Genomic DNA, 6,000 nt, shown 5'->3' on the forward strand with positions numbered 1-6,000 from the left:
GCCAATTTAAACTGCACAAGCTACAAAATAACTTATTAAGCGGTATTTAGCTGTAGCGACATGCCTATTGGGTAACCGTATACACTGCTATGTGTACGACTTCTACATTTGGTTACAACAAAGACAAAAGTGCTTAAAATAGTAGAAAACCACAATGTTTACTACGTGTGATGCTCGTGGTAGCCATCTTGGAAACTGAACTCGGGGTCCTCTGAGCCTCGACGAGTTGACGACTTGTATATACGACCTCGGGGGCGTTCTTTTTGCAACTTCCGGTTCGTAACTCGGGAAAACGAGTCGGAAAACGAGTTCGGTGGACAAATAGAACGCCCCATTAGTTTATTAACCCCGCCCATTTATTATACTATACCTGCACCTGGACAGTTATCCCGAGAACTAGCGACAGATTTTCACTGATGAGAAAATATTGTTTGGTGAGTAAATGTGAGTCTCTAATTCATGTACACAGTTAACATAAGCAGGCTATTGCAGCTGATGGCACAAACAGTAGTTAATCTAATAAGTAGACAAAGACTGTATAACTAACTGTATAACTGTGTCGGTGTTAACATAGCTGTCTGTTAACCCTAGCTAAACCATGTTGGGTTATCGGGCTCAGCACAATTGGTGCCATTATACACTAAAGGAAGAGTTCCAAATATCCTACAGGGAAATCGAGATGCCTTATTTGGGAGCATTGTGTTTTCCTCTTGTGAGGGAGCTGCACTCACTCTCTCACCTGTCAGGTCAGCTCTTTATTTATTTGAATAATTTTATTTAGAATATTTGTGTTAACTAAATATGGATCCTGTTTAGTTTAATACATTCACTTAAGTTAATATATTTTCCTCCATGTGTTTGTTTCATTAGTGTTTGTTTTGATTTTAACCATTCTCTCCTTTGGAGGTCTTCCTGTCAGAGCTGAGGTCTATAAAATATTAGTAGAGTTGATTGAGACTGACAAGGCAGCAAGTAGAATCGCAACTCAGACCAGTGAGTAAAGTTAGCTGGGTATAACTTTACTGCACGGCACCGCATATTTATACATCGGGAACAAATTTAATGAAAATTTTGTTTTTGAAAGGAGGATTCCACCCACATGTGTGCGGACTACTTTAGGAATTGTGACCCTTTTTTGATACCGCCAGCATCCATACTCTAAAAATGGGTATGTGAGTTCCAAATGTCTACATGAAGTCCAAAAACTCTGTTTTAGTCATTTGACTATATTTCTATATTTCTCACAGGCCTTCTGTCTCATTTTCCTTGATGTTTGGGAACGAAGTATGTGGAAAGTTTGATGTGAAGTGGTGTTTAATGTTGATCCACACAGTTATATGATTTAAATGTATTTTAAAGTGTTACTGTGGGGCATTTCAGACCATTAATTTGGATTCATATCCAGATTATCCTGAGACTCCATTGGAAATAGCTTAATACAGCATTTTGTTTCTTGGAATATCACAAGTGACACCATCATTTGTACTAATACAAATATTTAAACATAATACTTTCAGTGAGCCATGGGGTTACTCATTATTGTGTTGTATTCAGTGATAGATGACCACTTTAAGATACAGGTTTTAGTTTATATTGCATGTTTATATAATGCAAAAATGAATTGTGAAACATTATTTTTTGGGGAAATGATGAATGATGGTTCAGGTATATACAGACAAGAAGGTTCACTGCTGTACTGCACTTAGCAGATGACACGACTGTGGTGGGTCTCATCAGCAACGGAGGCGAGACCAACTACAGGAGCGAGGTGAGCCGCCTGGCTATGTGGTGCGGAGACAACAATTTCTCTCTAAATGTGGAAAAGACAAAAGAGATTGTTGTGGACTTCAGGAGAGCGCACACTCAGCATGCTCCTCTGAACAGCTGCTGTGGAGAGGGTGAGCAGCACCAAGTTCCTGGGTGTGCACATCACAGAGAACCTCTCCTGGGCAACCAACACCGCATCACTGGCGAAGAAGGCTCAACAGCGCCTCTACTTCATGCGCAAACTGAGGAAAGCCAGAGCACCGGCCCCCATCATGCGCACCTTCTACAGAGGCACCATCGACAGCATCCTGACCAGCTGCATCACTGTGTGGTATGGCGCCTGCACCACGTCCTGCCGTAAGACCCTCCAGCGCATAGTGAGAGCAGTTGAGAAGACAATCGGTGTCTCTCTCCCTTCCCTCCAGGACATTCACGACACCCGCCTCACCCGCAAAGCCCTCTGCATTGCAGGTGATCCTACCCACCCGTCACACAACTTACTCAGTCTGCTGCCATCAGGGAGGAGACTGAGGAGTCTTCAGGCCAGGACCAGCAGACTCAAGGACAGCTTCAGCCACCAGGCTGTCAGGAAGCTCAATTCCTTACCTGCTCTGCCCCCTCTCCCTGCTCTGCTCCCCGCACACACACACTAACCTAGGACTCTGAGTTGCTGCACCATAGGCCTTTGAGGAAAGTAATTTCAATCCTGTGTATGTGTTGCACATGTCAGAATCGACAATAAAGCTGACTTTGACTTTGACTGTATTGGTAGATACAGAAACCGCTTGGATAGCATAGCATGGTATGATAATAACACTGCAGCATATGTGTCTTACCGAACAAGAACACTATTAAAGCCTAATAAAAGATTCAACAGAAGAAAAGAACTTCATCTGTAATATAGTACCACCATTATACTGCAGTGCAGAAATTCCAAACTGGTTTTTAGGTAAGTCAGGAACAGTAGAATCATTACTGTGTGTTTGCCACAGAGCACAGACGAGTTTGCAAAACTGCAAAAGGGCCTATCTATCGTGATCTACTGTTGTTGCTTGTATGTGCTTATGTTCACCTAAATCCCAAAAATAGATATCTCAAAAATCCAGTATTGGTAGAACAATAGTTTTCAACATATCTGTGATGGATAGAACTGGATAGTTGATTGTGGGGGAGAAAAAAAATAAAATAAAAACATGCTTCCACATAAATCTTAAACAGATTTGAGGAAAGAAAAATGTACACATAACTAAACTTCCAAATGAAGTAACAATAAAAAGTGCAGAGGAGGAATTAAAATGTTCATGCAGTACAATGTTTCTAGAGTGCTTGCAGAGATTGAAAGAACTGGATTGAATGTTTAGTCACAGTGAACATTTAGTCGCGACTGTGTGTGTATGTATTATATTTAGAGCCTAACCAATAGAACAGCTGGTACCAATATCCGTACTTGAGAAAATTGACACATTTTACACCTTAACACCCTAGCTTTTTCTGAATTTTCTTCCCAGTTACACACGGCTGCTCTGTGTATAAGAGACAACATCTCCTCGACCCCATCACCAGACCACCAGTCGGTAGACCCTGTTTTTTGGGGGAGGCAATTCTATCCCAACTATAAAAAACAATTTATATGCAATAGGAAATACAACGCAAGCACAACATTGTTTGAAACATGCAAAAATATTTCTGATTCGTTATGAGACCGTGGTGGAGTAAATTAGACCTTGGCGGGCTGCCATAGTAAACCCTGAAAAGTGTATATTAGAGAAAAAACAACATCCGTATAACACTGAGTCAGTAAATATGGATGTTACTACACAGAATCAGGAAGAGTTCTGGAACTATGGTTAAGTCTCAGGAGTGACTCCTATCCACGCTGCCCCTTCTAAATCACCACTGAGCTGATGTGGACAGCACATTCAGTTAAAGGAACCTGGTAACATTTTCTAATTTGCCTCATTTCTTTGTAATTACATTTTGATTACAATGACAATTTAGATTAAACACAAAGTCAAATTTAAATTATTAGCACTACTTAATCATCTGGAACTAGGGGTTGAATGACTTCTGATTTTTTAAAGTCGACTAGTGGAAAACATCTATAGTTTCATCTGTAAAAATAAAGGTGCATGTGTTTTTCTGCGAGTCCACTGTTAGGATCAAATGTGTATGTTTCTATCTCTCTAGCATTTGGATCACTTGAGCTTGGTACTGCCTTTTGTGGCCTAAATCAGTACAGGACAGCTCAGTGAAGAAGCAGCACCCTAACCGGCTTCCTCCACACACAGTTGTGTGTTAGAAGGCCTCTGTTATGTCATCCAATAGTCTTTGAAGGAGGACAACAAATCTGTACAGATGCAGACGGTCCTCTTGGCAGGAAGTAAGCCATCTCCAAGATGAGCTAAAGTAAACAGAGAAGCTCCTCAAAATGGTCACAAGAAAATGGAAAATGAAGAGCCTATACTAAAGCAAATGTAGACCCTGAACTCACTCACTTGAAAAGACAAGTAGATGAAGAGGAGTGAACGATAATGAAAAAGAAGAAGAAAGGTTCAAAAAGGAAATGGTTCACAGAAAGGAAAGGCGGAGGAGTACAGTCATGGTGGAGAAAGAGGAGGACCTGCTCCGTGATAAAATGCTTTTGATATAGGAAGAGTGGAAGAAGGAAGGACAGCAAACGCCTCATCTCAAAACACATCCATGTTCAGGTACACTGTTTCAGCTGATTGTTTTACTTTACAATAATGGCTTGTTGGGCCCCAACAGATGTTTAAGACTGCTTCACAGTTTAGGAAAACACAAAATATGTTGCATAGTTTTACTCTTTCCAGAAGCTTGCATTTCACACAGAGGAGTAGGAGCAGATGGAGAAGAATATTAAAAGGAAGTGAGAAGAAAAAGGAGGAAGAAAGGGACAAGCAAAGGAAGGAAGAGATGAAAAGATATGATGCAGAGTAAAGTGGTAAAATGTGGAGAATAAGAAAGAGTGAAGAGTGAAGAATAGATTGATAAAAAAAGATGTGGAAGAAACCAGTTAACTCCAGCAGAGCAGCATTCCTCCTGAAACCCCCACTCCTACTCACCTCCCCACCCACATATTGCATTGTAAACTATTCAATAAAGTTCTGCTGCAATGAATTACACCTGCATGTCTGTGCATTTAAAGAAAAAAACAGCTCTAGAATCTGATTATGGTACAGGCTCTGTGGCTCTTTACAAGCTCTGCAATATTACGGTCTTATAATATTACAGCATTACAATTTTCTGAAGAACAGATTCCAGATAACAAGGTTCTCTTCTTAAAATATGTCACATGCTTTAGACTTCAATTACAGCACAGCAGTCAGCATATCATTGTGAATCTTAGGGGGATGGGGAAAAAACTGTTTTGTCGGGCAATATTTATTTCAGGTGTGTTTATGATTTTTTTTTTTTTTTTACTGTTTTAATGAGAAAATGGCTTAGCACCGATAGTTTACCCTGACACTCTTCTGGTTATTCATTTTCATCCCATCTGAACTTTCCACTATGCAAATATTTTCGCAACATGACCATCTAAGATAAATAAACTCTAAACCAACACTTCAGAAGCCAACTCTGTACCTTTGTAGCCTTTCTTAGCTTTGTATCCTCTCAGTTAATCCTAGCTCTTCTGGTTTCCCTTTTTGAGTAACGCATACAGACTACAGCCACCTGCTGGTATGAAGAGTTATTTCCTTTTATGCAGGCGCAGAAGGTATGTACCAGCTGGCCATTGGCGGTAGTCTTTGTAGTGCGCTCAAGTGCAATTTCCTGATCCAGACTCAGGAGAAGTGAGGCAATGTCATGGTCAGGCTTTAGTGCGGTTAGTTCTTTGATGGTTTGATGAGTCCGTTCAAAATATACCATATAGTTTGGACAGTAAGTCTAGTTTGATGTGGAAGAATTCAACTGGCCTGCACACATAACTTGTGAAAGGCATTTGTAGAAGAGAGACAGAAGTAGGACTGCGTCAATTAAACGTCCCTACAATGTAATGTAGTGTAAGTATCAATACAAGATACAAGATAAGGTGACACAAAGTGGCTGCAGCAGTACAAGCAAATGCAAAGTGTTGATTTAGACCTAACAAAGCTGTGCAGTGATGAACCAATAATATATTTTGACAACAAAAGGCTATTTGCTTACTTACCTTCCTTGAGTCAGTCTATGTATTATACCATTGCAACCTGAGAAAATATCTCAGACTATCCA

This window comes from Chelon labrosus (assembly GCF_963514085.1).
Source record: "Chelon labrosus genome assembly, chromosome: 17".
Classification (NCBI taxonomy): Eukaryota; Metazoa; Chordata; class Actinopteri; order Mugiliformes; family Mugilidae; genus Chelon; species Chelon labrosus.